At 37.2% G+C, this 15,204-nt stretch overlaps 1 protein-coding gene across 4 annotated transcripts in view; it reads left to right on the plus strand.

The window, feature by feature from the left end:
* SCAF8 (SR-related CTD associated factor 8) overlaps positions 1-15,204 on the plus strand; it is a 193,645-nt gene that overhangs the window by 86,343 nt on the left and 92,098 nt on the right. The window contains exon 21 of one of the 4 annotated variants that reach the window (XM_060283708.2): positions 11,775-12,132. The exons of the other annotated variants lie outside the window; for them this stretch is intronic. The gene's annotated coding sequence lies outside the window, so the exon portion shown is untranslated. Of the gene's footprint in view, positions 1-11,774; positions 12,133-15,204 lie in introns of those variants that run through there. 4 annotated transcript variants of the gene reach the window in all.

Below are 15,204 nucleotides of genomic sequence, written 5' to 3' on the forward strand. Positions count from 1 at the left end.
TCCTCATTTTCTTATTCAGCAAAGTAGGAACTCAAGTTTTAAGAGTAGAGATTTTTCCATGGGACTTGAAAAAGGATGATTCGATTAAAATGAAAAAAAAAGATTTATACTTTTCTCATAAGTACACTCATACTAAAAAGAAAGTTGTTGGGACTTCCCTGGCGGTCCAGTAGTTAGGACTCCACGCTTTCACTGTTGAGGGTGAGGGCTCGATCCCTGGTCGGGGAGCTAGGATCCCACAAGCTGCGCCATGCAGCCATGTGGGGGAGAAAAGAAAAGTTGTTAATCACTGAAATAAACAAATTACTTTTTAAAAATTGTGTCCGACTCAATCCATTGTATGGGAAAAATTGTCTTACTCAAATCATTTAGAAAAATGCTTTAAAAAATTTTTATTAGACCTCCCTATATGACACTGAGAATTTGAAAAGCATATTTAGAGTTATTTTATCCCAAATTAAGTCTGTCAAATAAAATTTGAGGTCTCAAAAGACATTATCTACTTGGGAGAGAGAAGTGAAGTTACTGTCCATTCTGGACTATCTAGTCATTCATAGCAACCAGTTTAGGAAGACACAGTAGGGATCTTGGTTCCATTGGAAACCATGAAATGCCACAATAACTGTAGTCACCTGTGCTTCCAAATGTAAAGCAGTAATTTAATTTCTCATCAGAGCTTTAAAAAAAATAATAGCTAGACTCTTCAGGGGATAATGTAAAATTTAATTGTTACCTTGATGTAGAGAGCTAAGTTTGGGATTTGGCAGTCCCTTCAACTGTGTTACAGCTGTACTTTTTCTTTGCCACATGCTGTAGATGGAGTACTTCAAATAGGGAGGTGTAAGTACAAACTGTACCTGTCTCCAGATCCACAGTTCAAAGCCTTTGTTTTAATTTGAGCTCTGTGTTGAAAGTTTTCTTCCTAACATGACTTCTATACTCTGAGCAGATAAACTCAGTAGTGTACATTTTAATTAATGGCAGACAAAGAGTGACTTCTTAAATTAGTATCCATTTTCAAAGGGCCAAAAAAGGATTTCCCTTACACCAGCAGCATTTTCATTTAACTGTTAGTAAAAGTAGGGAATGTGGGAATGTTTATGGATGAAGGAAAAATTCGAATGGAGGATTCACCTGAGAAACTATGAGAATAAAGGCACTGACTAGCCTTTGGATCTTACGAGCCTCCAGCTGTGTGATTATTCTAACTATCCAAGGGTTGTAGATGAGGGTATGGCCTTGATTCTTTTCTAAAGCACTAAACATCAGATGGAAATGATTTTCAGAGCACATAGGAATAGTATAACCAGGTCTTGAAATCAGGATGACGTCTAAGTCCAGAGAGTTGAGTAAGGCTGACATTTTGTGATTTGTCATTGAGTCCTTTCAAGGTGTGATTTTCTCAGTTTCTCCAGAGGAATACTTTGCTACTTTTTCCCTTTGTTCTTAGCAGTTTAGACAGCTCTCTGTCCATTGTCGTTAACTCCAGTGGTTGATGGTCTGGTGGAAAAAGAAAGTCGCTCTTGACTACTTAATGCCATTTGTTGTGTTTTGTTGTCAGATATCTACTTTGGCATCTTAAAGCATCTCTTCTGCCTGGAAGTGGTTGAGCCAGGTTGATTTTTAATGGTATATATTTTTTCTGTTAGTGAGTAGTCTTTGCTTTTGTTTCTTGACTTTACATTTTTAATTTAACATTTCAAAACGGTTTCTGATAATCTAATACAATTTATAATACAATTTATACACATACATGTATATATGTACATGCATATGTGTATATATCACCTTCTCAACCTTTAGCAAGCTTTGTAGATTTTCTTTTGATCTTTTTATGATTGTACTTGAACATTCTCTCAGGAATCAGACAGCTTAAAAGCAATATCTTTCTCTGCTTTGAGTCTCACACATGCTTAGCAAACTTGTAGTTCCTAGGAATTAATTAGATCTTTAAAGGCTGATATAGTCTCATCAGGGCCAACTCAGTCTTTATTAGAAAAATGACTCGTTTAAATGCCCCAACAACTGGAAATTAATTTGTACTCGGTACTAAATGTATTCTCAGAGAATGAGAGCGAGCAAGAGCCTTTAATTTTTAAAGCAGTAATATTTCTGATAGCTGGCTAACAAAAAAAGTAGCTTTAAATGATTTTTGAGTTATGATTCATCTTCTGATTTATTGTAGCCTAATAGTACTCTCTAAAATTACTGTCCAGTGCGCTCAATAGCATCAGTCGTATGGTTCACTTGGTGGATTTTCTTCAGCTTCTTTCTTTGCACCAGCTGGTTTCAAAGACACCAGAAGTTAATTGAGACTGAATAAGAAAGACTTCAGAGAGAAGACAGAGATGTGAGATGAGTGAGAGGGATACAGCAGCGGGCAGGCATGTGCCCCTTTTTGGCCTTTTGACTTGTTTCATATTCAGTATTCTACCAAAAAGAAAACTTTCTTCTTTTACTTTTTCGTAAATGTTTTGAAGGCTCTTTTATGGGCGTCCTCTTGGATGTTCTAATTTATGAACCACCATTCTAAACTTTTTATCAAACTGATTAATTCATAGTGAAGTACAGGGCTTCCCTGGTGGTGCAGTGGTTGAGAGTCCTCCTGCCGATGCAGGGGACACAGGTTCGTGCCCTGGTCCGGGAAGATCCCACATGCCGCGGAGCGTCTAGGCCCGTGAGCCATGGCCGCTGAGCCTGCGCGTCCAGAGCCTGTGCTCCGCAATGGGAGAGGCCACAACAGTGAGAGGCCCGCGTACCGCAAGAAAAACAAAGACAAAGTGAAGTACATGATTTCATTGAGCCATTCTGCCTAGAATGGATTGATAAAAATAAAAACAGTACGTTTGTCTCATCATGTATTTAGAGTACATATTTGAAACCCAAGCAGTAGACCTCTTGGGATGATGATAAACAAGCAAAAAACCCAGACATTTATGTGGTTTTGGAATTTAACCCAGGAAAGAACACTTCATGGGTGGTCCTGCACAGAGAGTCTGATGTACACCCTTGGGCCCTCTTTAGTATTACAACCTATCGTAGTAAATGAGAATTAATAACGTTCTCAATGCCTTTGCGCCAACATGATTGTTCCTACACCCTTCTGCTCTCTAAGCATTTTATGATCTGGAATTTCACTTCTGTTAACAGGAGTGCTGAGGCCCTAGTACCGTTCTTGCTTCTGGCTTTCTGATATTCTTCTGAGCTTATAGCTTTCATCTTTAATTAAAAATCTTTGAAGCCTCAGGAGAGTGACTCACATATTTTAGGGTGCTGTTTCTCCTATAACTTGCACAGTAGAAAGAACCCTGAGTCTGGGGGAAGTTAGCTTTGTGATACCCATCAGTAACGGAATTTGTTGCCTTGTGCTAGCACTCTAATATTTACCTAGAGCAAGGTTCAAAAATATGGAAGGTGTACCAGCATTTTCCTTCTTCCCTCAAAAGATGTATATACTTTACAGGTCCAGCTATGTCAGGTACCATTAATCTATCCAGGGACTCTCGCTAAGCCACGAATTTTCCACATTTCTCTAGGTGGCCAGTGCTAGTCACAGTTATTAGCATTAGAACTGAAACCTCTTCATTCTGGCCCTGAAGCATTTTACCATTTAAAATTGTATGCCTTTCTTAAACAGTTATCCCAGCATCTTCTCAGTTTGCAGTGTATAGTTTTTTAGTTCTTAAGGTGACATTACATGATGTTACTTTCCATTGATTAACAGCATTCACAGTTAATATTGTTTTGTCTGTACCTCACTTGAGATGCAGTCACATCTTGCATAATTTAATTAAGTGTTCTGTTCCTGAATTCTTTTAAGTGTTGTAAAACAAAAATAGTAATATAGTTAAGATTATTTACTGACTCTTAATTTTATAGATGTCACAATGCCCCAATTGTGTTTTGGCCTTATTTTCAACTTTTTAGGGAAAAGAATCCTTAATGAAGATGTTAAATGGAATAATTACATCCTTTGCCATTTGTTTTAGGTTTACTTTAACCTTGTCAATAAAATTGTTATAAGTAATTATTAGAAACATGCTAAGGCATGACCTTTGAACCCAGTTAATTCTTGTTTCTGATATTAAAACCTTTTTTTTAAATATTAAGGGGACAGGTTTTTTTAATTACATTGGGGGAGGAAAATTGAAAAGAACTCAGAAAAAGAGAATAAAATTAGGACTAGCATACTTGCCTTATTTCCCACAGAAAATAAAGCCAGTGAGAGGCCAACACAGGTTGTTTAAGAAAAGGACGAGCATTGTTCAGCACCTAAATATACCCAGATTTCTTTTTGAAATGAGAAAGTTAACCTTTATGTCAAGGTTTCATGTTTATGTAATCCAAATATGTTAGAATAAAATATTTTAAGATTATGAGTCATGGAAATCAGTGCTTATGGCCTTTTTGACTTTTTAGTATTGAGCACCCTCAGAGATTGGATCCAATTTATATTAAGAAAAATAAGTCTCAGAAGTTTGTCCACTTTGGAACTTGACTGAACTCAGTACTTTGTTGATTGAAGTGTCTAGTGAAATTTTATTTGCTTAATGTTGGTTTTGAAGGAATTTGATTTTAGTAGTAACTTGCAACAGTAAATAGACAACAAGAGTTTTTTTTTTTAATCAGTAGCTTAAAATGTGGGCCAGGTATTGAAATCCTTAAATTTTTTTAAGCATAATTGAATTATTTATACCTAGGTTGTTCTTTAACTACACTTAACATTCCCTTTCTCAATTCTTATACCTTTTTTTTTCTTTCTTTCTTATACCTTTTAACATGTTTCCAAATCATGTGCACTTTTCATTTCCTTTGGGAGGAATAAAGACATAACCTAACAGCTTTAGAAATAACCCTGATTGCTGTACGAATATGTTTGCCTTCAGTAAATTCTTTCTCACTTGGTAAGAGAGAAAAATTGCCTACGCACCATTTTGTAGTCAGTTTTGGGTGAAGTGCATGGGCTTTTCCTGATGATATAATGCCCGTTATCAGAGCTCATCTTATAGAGGCCTCAAGTGTGCAGATCATGTTGCAAATTAGAAATGCAGTTGAAAGATGATGTTCACATTGGTCTTTAGAATATGGAATTTCAGCTTAATTTTTTGTCCTTTGATCAGTACATGTAGCAGATCAGAAAACGAACCCAACTTGAATTTTCTTTCTTTGAAAGAGAAGTGGTAACATATCCAAAGTGCTTATCATTCAGTATTGAGACCAACTTCAGATGGTTGTGGAGCCCAGAGGAGTTCTGTTTAGGCAGTGAGACTAATAACCATAGTGAGATTATAACCACCACTGTGGCTTCTCTCTAGCTGAAAAAAGTCATACTTCTGAACATATGCTTATGCTGAGGTTTATTTTAGCAGATGAGAATCTTTGCCTATTATATCTGGAATTATTGTTTGAGCATATTTTAATGTGCTAGATATTTGTGTTGACCTGAACTCTCTTGAGGGAGATTTGCGGTTCTCTTAGCTGCGCATGGAAGTGCTACAATAAGTTTATGGATCCAGGAAAAGGAAAAGAGAAAAATTTCTGGGACAAAGTTCCATATCTTTTAAATACATATTTTGGGGAGATTTTTAAGTGAGATAAATTTCTTTGCAGATTACTTTCCTTGGAAATGATGTTGACAAACACTGGAGGTATTATCATACATCTGGCCTGTTTTCACTTGTGTAAGGGCAACTGCCTAATGTGTACTGTGAAAAGTATACTTTCAACATTTTCAGAAAATTAGGTTGTTAAAACATAAACCAGATTTTCAAGTCATAAAGACTGTTTTTAGAAGATAAGTTTAAGTGAGGTAGCTAGTTACAACATCTTCTGACCAGTCACTTTGTAAGTATGCAGTAATTAAGATTTGGGGACCTAGATATAAATATTAAATTTTTCTCTACACTGAGCACAAATATTAATGTGGAGTATACCCAGCATATGGGAGTTAACATGACAGTTTTTCAAAGGTGATGCATCATTTAAAATATTAGATTGTTTTATTTTTGTGTCTTAAAATAAAAAAGTATTGGTTGTAATGGATAGGAGTGCGAAAATAAAACAGAAGACTTCCTAATGAAGACTTTACAAAATTTTGATAAGATTGTATATTCTGAAAAAAAGATCAATTCACTTTTTACCCCTAAATCTCTATTCTGGTAAACAAGAAGATGGTTCTTCTAAGAGTCAAAACACTTTTCAGAATGATTCACTTCCTTAAATTTTTAAGACTATTTTGAGAAAAATCTTTCAGTGCATTATTCAAGCTCATGTCCTTTTGTGTACTGTTTTCTGGAGAGCCCATAAAGCGAATGTACTTGCTTTTTAGGCCTAGGAGAATAGAAAATATTTCTGATACCCAGGTGATTTTGTTTCCCTGCTTATGTGCCTCTCCCATTCCCCACAAAATCATTGCAAATTTTTTCTCACCCACAGCAATACATACTTTTCCCCCACTTTGAGCAAAGGACCCTCCTCCTTTCTCAGGGTACAACTGGTAGATGGGAACCACTTTGTTTCAGTCTCCCTCTAAGCTTTGTCAAAATGATCTAGTCTGTGCCTCTAGGCCGGTAGTTCTGAATCAGGAAGGTTTTGCTCCCTCCTTCCCCCAGGGGACATTTGGCGATGTCTGGAGACATTTTTGGTTGTCACAGCAGGGCTGCGGTTGGTATTACTACTGGTATTCAGTGAGTATGAGGGGCACGGGTGCTGCTGAAAGTCCCACAGTGCATAGGGCGGCACCCCGACCCCCTCTGGCGACAAAGAATTCTCCCTCCAAATTCAGAGGTGCTGGGACTAGAAACCTTACTCTCTAGTCTTAGGACGAAGTGTCACTCCTTAGGTCCAAAGCGAATTTCTTGGTATTCTCTTCATCCTCTTTTACTTAGGACACCACTTCGTCAAGTATCATCTCTTTCCTGTGTTTTTAAACCTTCTCTCTTCATTGACCCCAAGTTTTCCTGTTTAATATGCTCAGGTGTCTCACATTTATTAAAAAAATGAAAACTTGCCCTTGACTTTTTGTCCTTTTCCAGTTACTGGTCTCTTTATTTGCTTTAGAGCAACATCTTTGGAAAGAGTTTTCATTTGTCTCAATTTCTTCTTCCTTTTATTCTCAGTGCACTGTCGTCTGCTGTGACCTCCCCAGTCCACTAAAGTTGCTTTTCCTAAAGTCACCAGTGGCATGTTGGACTCCATGATCTAATAACTCTGTTTACCTTTCCCCAGTTACCTATCTGTTCTCTACCACAAACACCATGTGTCCGGCGTTCTGATGTAATCTGCAGTTCCTCCAGTGCTTTACTGCCTGTCTTGCTGTTTCTTCTGCCTGAGATGGGATCCTCCTCTGCTTCACTCTGTGGACTCCTCTTTATCTCCAGGACTCAGTGCGAGAGCCACACCTTTAGCCTTTTCTGCTCCCCCTAGGAAAGTGGCCATTCTCGTCCTTGAGGGCTGAGATCAGACCTTATTTATGCTCCTAGGGAAATGCCTGCCTCATAATATACCTTCAGTAAAAACTTGTGGAAAGAATAAGTGAACATTAAAAAGAAATTAGAAGAGTCAAAAAAAAGTCACAGGTTTGGAGAAATTAGTTCTTAGCCACACAAAGCCTTAGACCAGCAATTTCAGCATCACACCTGGCAGCTTGATAGAAACTCAGAATCCCAGGCTCCATCCCAGACCTGCTGAGTCAGTATCTGCATTTTAAAAAGATGCTCGGGTGATTTGTAGGAATGATAAAACTTGAGAAATAGGATTCTACTTCATTTCTTCCCCAACAAATGTGGGTTTTTGTATGTTCAAATGGAATATATATGTATATGTTTATACACACGTATATCCATATAGCCACACACACATATATATATACACACACATATATATACACACACACATACACACACGTGTATATATATATACACACACATATATATACACACACATATATATACACACACACACATTTTTGATGTTTTTAAGGACTAGGATAGCTACTTTTATAAATAGGTTTAATGGTAAGAAAAAAAAGTAAAATGGAAATTTAAGGCAAGGGTAAATTTGATGATGTGTTGCATATTCTTTAAAATTATATTTCTCATAAGACAACAGCAGAGGCTCTGTGTGATACTCGTTTCTGAAAAGAAAGAGATCATTTTTTAACTAGAAGGGCTTGGTGTATTTAAAGAGTTTTATTTGATACCATCTCTGATAATGTTTCTAAACAAGAGCCTTGAGTACATTTCTCATGTGACTATTCCTGTTTTGTCTATAAGTTGAATTTCATTAATTCTTGGGATGGGGGTGGGGCTATGGATTTGGATTGAGGGCAGGAATTCCTAGATTTCTTTTGGCCTTCTGATTGGGGAGGGGGAGGTCCCAAAGGTTATCTTGGCCTCACTTTACCCCGTAGATACTAGCAGTGTGCCCATAAAGAGTGAATATAATTTAATAAAGTATGAAAGGCTAAAAACAAGTCATTGGTAAATGAGATGAAAAGATTGGGAACTCTCAGGGCTTTATTATTTAAAGTTACTTTAAGCAGTATGACTCAGCTCTGCTTTAAGATGAACATGTAAGGGTGAATGGTATTATATGACACAACTTTTGTGTAAGGTAGGATTTCAGTTGTAGTACTAAAATTTTTATAACATAATTTCCAGAAGCATGGGAAATCTGATTTTTTGATTGAGTCTGAAAAAACAAGACAGCTCAAAGTTACATGTTTTGATCAGACATTTAAACTTCCAAGTTCCTTGCCAGATTCTTTGAAACTATTTACAAACCTTTATTTTTAATGCTAAGATTTAAATTTGATTCTAAAACTCAAATAAAAATGCTTGAGGTGTAAGAGTTGGAAAAAGCATGTTACCACATGGCTTTATCATTGGAATAGAGAAATTCATAGTGAATTCAGCAAATACTTATTGAAGAGTATATATATTTCAAGTGCTTTGATACATAAAAGTTGGTGGGAGCAGGTGGCTGAGAATGATGGTAAGGAGTTGACAGAACACAGTCCCTGCCTTCAAGGAGTTTACCTTTTAAGTGGGAAACAGCCAGTAAACTACATTTCAGTATGATGTGTGAATTGCAGTAACAGAAGTATATACAGGATGCAGCTGAATCATAGAGGAAGGGCACTTGTTGCTAGATTTCAGTTAGAAGATGCATTTTTATTTCAGCAACTTAACTCCCTAAGTCCCAGTATCCTTATCCATAAAATGAAGAAAATAAATCTATCTATCTGGAAGACTTGCTTTGAGGATTAAGTGAACATACATGTATGGTGCTCAGTACAATATCTAAAACGGACTGATTGCTTAATAAATGTTAGCTATTATGACGAAGTGGCAGTTCCTGTGTAACCATAGAGAATCTTTCCTTCTGGCTTTGTGGGTTCTGCTTCCCTCCTTCTTCCTTTCTTTTTATATTCAGAGCCCTCGTGCATGGATTTGAAGGAGGCTCTCTAAAATCTTGGAAGTCAAATTTAGATTTCTTTGGAAGTTTATTTTCCCTCATTGTCATTCTCCTCCTTCAGTATGAATAACCCCCGTCTCTCTCACTTTTTAAAGTTTCCAGAACATGAGTGGTGTGGCTCTTGTACGGCATGTTGCCTCTCATTCAACATCTGCACTGTTCAGTAAGGAACTGCTTAGTCACGTGTGGCTATTTAAATTGTTAAAAATTCAAAAGTCTGTTCGTCAGTCACACCACCCCCACTTAAAAATGCTCAGTAGCCACGTGTGTTTGTGGCTCCCCAGTTGGACAGTGCAGATGCAGAACACTTCCTAAAAGCTCTGTTTTGTAGCGCTATTCTAGAATAGCGACTGCTGGTCTTATAGGACCCAGAAAGTGCGCTGTTTACCTGAGCAATTTTATGATTCAAAATCCTTTCTCCACCACTATGTTAAAGCAAAAAAGCCTATCACCTTTGGTTATTGGTTATTTGATTAGATTAAATATATTCAACACTGCTTTAATCCCTTTCTTCAATCTTTTATAACTTGTATTTGCCATTTGTTTTTTCTGAGCAACTCAGCATGTATCTTCCATATACAGACAGTGTTCATTTAGGGTTTTCATACTGCAACTGCCATTTACATCTACATTATTACTGTGGCAGACACACCAGCAAATATGCTGACAGATAATTTTGAATAAATCAAAAAAACAAAAAAGGCTAAAAAGTTTCTCTACTGACTGCTCCTGACAAATTTACAGTGAGTAGAAGTGTTCAGTTGTACAAACATTCCATACTGGTTTGCCAAGAACCCACCTATAATTCATCCCATAAAAGTCAACATGTGTGCCTATCAGGATTTTTCCAGAGTGACCTTTTTAAAAAAAATTCTATAGTCCCCAAAACTGATGTTCCTTATTTTCTGACTTGTTGCAGTAAAAACAGATTGGATTAACAGATATGTAAGTAAATGCTGAGTTTATTTTTATAATATGAAATATTAATATTGTTGCCCTGTTCCTTTTACTGTATGCTTTATTACATGAAGCAGTATTCTCTACAATATAGAGAGATGTCTATTATAGTAAGTGTAATTGTAGGAATTATTTTGAAAGAGTATGAATCAGATAAAGAGTTGAAGAGAAAGTAACTAAACCCTTAATGTTTTTGAGAACAACTTGAATTTAGAGTTTGAAAGCATCACAGAGATCATTGTATTAAACAGACAGAATTTAGAGAGATTATGACTTTTACTCATGGTAACCGACGTAGGTGGCAGTTTTTAAAAAAATATGTGCGGTTGACCCTTGAACAAGAGGGGGGTTCCATAGAGTCAAAAATTTGCGTGTAACTTATAGTCGGTCCTCCGTATCCAAAGTCCCACATCCGTGGATTCAGCGAACCTTGGATCACTTAGTACTGTAGTGTCTACTACTGTAAAAAAAATTCGAGTATAAGTAGACCCGTGCAGCGCAAGGGTCAACTCTTGTTTATTCTATATAATAAGTTTGTATGTAATTTATATAGTGTTTATACTTTCTACATCTCCGTGGAAGTGCAGTGAACTAATTTGAGTTCAGAGAGACTCAAAGAGGGCAAGTTACTTCATCTCTCAATCTTAGGATTTTTATGTAGAGCCAATTATCGTGTCTAGCTCACGTGTTTACTTTGAGGTCTTAAAAAGTAATGCATGGTACCAATACAGGCTACAGCGCTGTTGAACCTGGAAAATATTATGGTTAAGTAAAAGAAGCCAGACACAAAAGACCACATAGTATATGATTTATTTAGATGAAGTGACCAGAATAGGCAAATCAATGGAAACAAAGTGGATTAATGGTTGCCAGTGGCTGAGAGGGAAGGGGGAATGGAGGGTGCTAACAGGTACACAGTTTCTTTTTGGGATGATGAAAATGTTCTCAAATTAGATAGTAGTGATGGTTGCACAACTTTGTGAATACGCTTGACTACTGAACTGTACACTTGAAGAGGGTGAATTTTATGGTATGTGAATTATACCTCAGTAAGAAAACAAAAACCTGTGATGCATATAAAGCACTTATTAGCAGGTACCTGAAACATAAACTCTCAATAAAGATTATCTGCTACCGTTATTAGAAACCATTTGTGAACTTGAAGAAAATGCAGGAAATCTATGAAGTATAATATTTCGTATCTTATTTTACTACCTGAAATATAGGTGACTTAACCATTAATAGCATATTTTAATTTTTTTTTTTTTTTTTTTTTTTTTTTTTTTTTTTTCGGTACACGGCCCTCTCACTGTTGTGGCCTCTCCCGTTGCGGAGCACAGGCTCCGGATGCGCAGGCTCAGCGGCCATGGCTCACGGGCCCAGCCACTCCGCGGCATGTGGGATCTTCCCGGACCGGGGCACGAACCTGTGTCCCCTGCATCGGCAGGCGGACTCTCAACCACTGCGCCACCAGGGAAGCCCTATTTTAATTTTTTTGTCAGCAGTAGCAGTACGTATAATGTGCAAAAGGTATTTGGTAACATTAGTTTCCAAATTCAGATGTTAACTATAGCAGTTTTCTTTTGCAGGAAAGAATCCCATGTTTTAGTCAATATTAACAGTATCATTTAAACAATTTTCTTAATATAAAAATAAATACCATTAAAGTGGTAAAATTTTATGTTGTGTATATTTTACCCCATTTGAAAGATGATAAATAAATACCAAGTCTAATGAGAGTTGTTCATCCATAGGTAGTCTCTACTTGCCGTATAGACCTATTCTTTTTTTTTTTTTTTTTGCTGTTCGCGGGAAAATGATGCCTCAGCTTCTCATCTTAGTTGTAATACCAATGTCAGTAACTTATAAAAGTAGAGAACTCTAACTTTCAGAGTCTATAATAAAGAGGTTTTAGGGCTTCATGTAATGCTATAATGCTGGTAGCAAGGGGGAAAAAAAATCGGTTGTTTTTGTTTTAAGGACTCACATGAGAGAGAATTGAAGACAAAGACAGTTTACTAAGTGAAGCCCTGGTGCCTAGGAATAGTGCTTGATGTATAATGATTACCCAGACGTTTGTCTAATAAATTAATTTGCAGGTATTCGATATAATTTGATAAATAAATACAGAAATTGTGGCAGCTGTTATCAAGCTGATTCTATATGACGTGTTTTGAGTGGGAGTTGATGGGGTTGGCATGGAGATAGCGAGAAATTCTTTCAGTGTTACTGCCTTCAAGGGTCTTGGAAGGTTCATAGGGGAGGGAAGGGTGTGGAATACTACAGAACAGTTGTGATAAAGCATGAGGCTGAATATACTCAAGCGCTTCCGTATTTGGTGAAGGTGTGAGATGCTGCAGCTAATCAGAAAAGGGATGCTGTGGAGACTGCAGTTAACGGAGGTTGACCCTTTAGAGGGGTTGATAAGATGTAAAACCCATCTGACCAGAGCTGGCAAGATCACTCTAGTAATAAGGTGACATATGGTTTGGTCGGTTAAGTGAGACTGGGTTACACAGAATCTTAAGCATCAGGAGCTGAGAGGTTCATATTTCATCATTTAAGTTGTGAGGAACCACTTAGAATAGGTTCTCAAACTGAAAAATGGTTTGGTGAATTGGTGTTTTAGGAGAGGTTAATTTGGTAGTTTTATGTATCATAGGTGAATGGTTGTGGAGAGACCATTGGGGTAGTGTACACTTTTATGTGACATATAAGTCCGGTCCTAGGCAGAATTTTAAGTAGGTTGTTAACCTTTCTTTTTTTCACTTTTTCCTTTCATGGCAGTTAGATGTTATTCATGAAGTCAGTGATTTTTTTTAAAAACTCACTTTAATAAGTGAATTTTGTAAACAGAACTTTCCTTGTCAAATTTTCATTGGAGGTTGATGATAAAAATGGTAGAGAATTCATACTTTTGGACAGGGCACACTGCCCAGTAGAATCACAGTATAGAAGGGTCCACCTATAAGGATATCTCACTTTTTAAGATCAGTGTTTCTCAAAGTGTGGACCAAGGGTAACCTGAATTAGAATACTCAAAGGGTTTGTTTAAAATGCAGATTGAGCCCCTCCCAAGACCTAGTGGAGCCAAAAGCTTTGGGAGTAAGTGGGGGAAACCTGCCTCTTCAACCAGCAATCCAAGTATACTAAAGGTATAACTAAATTTTGAGAACCACTGATTAAGGAACTGTAATTTTCTATGAAATTATTCTAGCAGGTAGTCTTAGATTTCATTTCCTTCATATTAGTTTCTTTCTTAGTGGAACATTTCTCAGTAGACCAAGTTATATGTAGCATCTTATTCTCAGGTGGAACCTAAAAGAACATTAAATAATCTACTGGTGTTTGGGGCCTAGTTTTGCAGTTTTTCCTGGAGTGCAGGCAATTTCTTGTTGCATATAGTAAAGCAAACAGTTCCCCCTTGGACGGGTTGACTACTAGCAGCCCATCCAGTGTTTGGTTTGGTTTGGTTTGTCAAATCTCATTAAATTCCTTTTCTATAATAATGTCGACGTTACCAGTGTCTGGAGTTGAATGATTCCTGTTCTACCTGTTGGACTGTTTACTTCAAATCCTCTATAATTATTAGGCTCCGACTTAGAGTGTCATATTAATCATTGAACATGTATTTTTAAATTTTAGTAATTTAACTTGCCAGAGTTTAAAAAAAAAAACAACGTTAAAACAGGAGTTCCAAAACACTGTCTCAGAAGTTAGAGAAGTAAACTGAAGTTCGCCTGTTGGGGGAGGTGGACAGAGGGAGTTTGCTGGGTAAAAATTCAAACAATTGACCTTATAGCTGCCTTTTTGTTGCACCTGGCTCCCCTTTACCTTTATCGACCTTTGTTCTGGATAAACATGAGTAAATTTAAACTGTTGCCATTTTGTTACTTGACTGAGAAGCAAATTAAATACTTAAGAAATACTAAGATAAATGGATTTCTTTATGTTATTCATTTTTAGGTGAGTTTAGGTATGGAACCGGAAATGTTGGTTCCCCATGACTGTACCGTATAGCATAATACTTTTTATTTTTCTTTCTTTCTTTATTTTTGCGGTACGCGGGCCCCTCACTATTGTGGCCTCTCCCGTTGCGGAGCACAGGCTCCGGACGCGCAGACTCAGCGGCCATGGCTCACGGGCCCAGCCACTCCACGGCATGTGGGATCTTCCCGGACCGGGGCACGAACCCATGTCCCCTGCATCGGCAGGCGGACTCTCAACCACTGCGCCACCGGGGAAGCCCAGCATGCTACTTTTTAATCTACTTGTTTCCTGGTAACATTGAAACTAAAATATTTCTTTCTAATGTGTCCAGGCTGATAGTCATCCTTATACTACTAGGACCTCTTATTTGTAGTGTGAGAAGAGCAACAGCAAGAAGGAAGCAATGTATTGATCTCTATTCTAATTAGCCTGTAAAGCGGAAGAGCAGTATTTAAGAAGATACATATAAACAGCAATAATGCACTTTGCATTTTGGGTGAATAAGTTATCATCTAAGATGCACGTGTGCATTCTATCTTTTTTTCCTAAGGAAAAGATTTTAACAAGGCACATTTGTCCCTGACCTCCCCCCACCCCTTTTTTTCCTATATATCTCCTGTGTTAATTTTTAATTTAGAGTGTTTTCTACTAGGCTAAAAATGTTTCTTTAAAGGCAAGAAAAAGGATTTTTGTAGGTAACAGTATTTCAGGAGTCCATCATAGTGTAGATTCACTGTAAATCAAACTGTATAGTATAGTTAGTTTGATGTAGACTGTACA

The sequence above is a fragment of the Globicephala melas genome, chromosome 14 (genome assembly GCF_963455315.2).
Source record: "Globicephala melas chromosome 14, mGloMel1.2, whole genome shotgun sequence".
NCBI lineage: Eukaryota > Metazoa > Chordata > Mammalia > Artiodactyla > Delphinidae > Globicephala > Globicephala melas.